The sequence below is a fragment of the Gekko japonicus genome, unplaced genomic scaffold (assembly GCF_001447785.1).
Source record: "Gekko japonicus isolate JY-2015 unplaced genomic scaffold, Gekko_japonicus_V1.1 scaffold8214, whole genome shotgun sequence".
In the NCBI taxonomy this organism is placed as follows: Eukaryota; Metazoa; Chordata; class Lepidosauria; order Squamata; family Gekkonidae; genus Gekko; species Gekko japonicus.
In genome coordinates, this window is record NW_015176687.1 from 9,082 (window position 1) to 11,121 (window position 2,040).

General features: G+C 44.8%; 1 long non-coding RNA gene across 1 annotated transcript; it reads right to left on the bottom strand.

The window, feature by feature from the left end:
- Window positions 1-600: 600 nt before the first annotated feature.
- On the bottom strand, window positions 601-1,636 carry LOC107124166. Its single transcript, XR_001482978.1, has 3 exons — window positions 1,550-1,636; window positions 746-865; window positions 601-664 (listed from the first exon to the last, which is right to left on the bottom strand). It is a non-coding gene; the product is annotated as an uncharacterized LOC107124166 (long non-coding RNA).
- Between the last annotated feature and the right edge of the window lie 404 nt (window positions 1,637-2,040).

The following is a 2,040-nucleotide window of genomic DNA, read 5'->3' on the forward strand; positions in this document are numbered from 1 at the left end:
AGAGATGAGAAATGTGACTTAACCCTGATTTGTTGGGTGAAGGCGTAACACTGAAGCACAGTTAACACAAACCATGATTTCACATCACAGTTTGGGTACTCAGGCAGAACATAAAGTAATACTTAATCATGGTTAAGGTAAACAAGGTACAGTCAAGGTATGATGGCCTCAACATCCAAACCAAAATAAAAGCGAAATTATTCTAGTTGCCTTTTATTATCAGTATTATTTCCAAATAACCAGAAGAGCCTTCTCACTGAAACCATGTCACTTTAGCAACTCTGAAATCTTCTGATATGGGCATCCAACTTGCTGAACAATACTGGAAAGAATACCATCTTGGACAAAGCAGCAAACGACTCCAGTCTGAAAAAGAACTGTCTGTACGTGGGTACACAAAGTGGGAGGGCTTCAGAGAACCAACCAATCAACAAACAAACAAAAATATAGGTTTTTTGCACCATTTTTTAGTTTTTACCTACTGGAATGCTGCTAGAAACAGATACAAGAGTTTAGCAATTAAAAGGAGAGGATCCCTTACGAAGTGTTATGAGCAAGTCATAAGTCCATAATTTAATTGGAATCCTCTTGTTCTGCTCACCTCCAGCAGCAGCAGCGTCTCCTGCTCGGTCCACTCCCGAGTGGCGCTGGCAGCAGCTTTGCTCTATGGGAGAAAACCGCACATTAGCACCCACGCCTCTCTGAGTAAGCATCTGAGCAAATCCCCCCTCTGCCTGCCCTCTACCTTGGAGGGAGCATTCTTCTTGGTGTACATGTCAGTACGCAGCCCAAAGTTTTGCATGTCTGGAGGCTTCTCCTTGCTCTTATCAGGGAAGTTCAACATCTGCTGGGAAGCTGTGGTCTGCTGTGGGGGGGAGAGGGAGAGAATGAACTCCATCAGTTGTTAACAACCCAGCCCCACACCTGAAACCTCATGAGCTCTACCTCACTGCCAACGAGTTTCGGTGAAAATACATCCAACTCTCATTCTTATTTGTGATCAATTCACAGCAAACTCTACGGGATGCTTGCAAACAGCCTTAAACTTACAGTATGATAAATGGACATAGGAGAACAAACACCCAAGGAAGTAACACAGGCTACTCTTTAGAAGCACCTGAACTTTCTATGACTTGCCTTCCTCATCCCTCCAACAAATTAAACTTCATAGCATTAAGCAGCCAATGGAGATATTGCAACCAATTACATCTGCTACGCCTTCTCAAGGAAGTAACACAGGCTACTCTTTAGAAGCACCTGAACTTTCTATGACTTGCCTTCCTCATCCCTCCAACAAATTAAACTTCATAGCATTAAGCAGCCAATGGAGATATTGCAACCAATTACATCTGCTACGCCTTCTCTGCATCTAATAGTTCTCCCTCTTATTCTTTCTAAAAAATTCAGTAGAATGGCCTTTGTCTGCATGGAAGTTCATACTTCTCCAAGGCCATGGGAAAGAACCTATGCAGCCCCAACCTCTTAGTTCCCCTACCGAGGAGCTGTGAGTTTTATAAACCTACTCCTTTAGAGCTCTCCCATAGCCTACCATTTCAGGTTTCCCTTTCACCGTCTCTGTGACAAGGTCCTCAATTTCCTTGGTTTTCCGACCCGCCTTGGTGTCACTGTCGCTCTGACGACCCTAGAGGGTAAGCAAGAGAGTGCTCAAAAATCCCACTCAGAAAGGTCAACATTTTATGGACATTTGCCCTTGTTAATGTGGAGGCACTTCTGCTTAAATGGAAACATAGCGCTGGGCTTACCACGAAGCCTGTCTCTTCAGCTGAATGAAGGTTATTCAGGAGTGGGTTACATCTCCTGCTTGCCTTGGAGGCAGGGCTATGCAGATAAATTCATACTCAGTCCCTTGCAGTGGGAGAAGCCTCCTAGTTCTGGTTCTGCCTGCAACAGGGCTTGAACTGAGCTCCTGCACTCCAAATGTTGCTAGCTGAGCTAGCAGCCCAGCACCTGCGTGGTTCTGCCTTCAGCTCAAATGGAAAGAGTAGATAATCTGAAGTGCTGAGAGAGAGATCTGGCTGT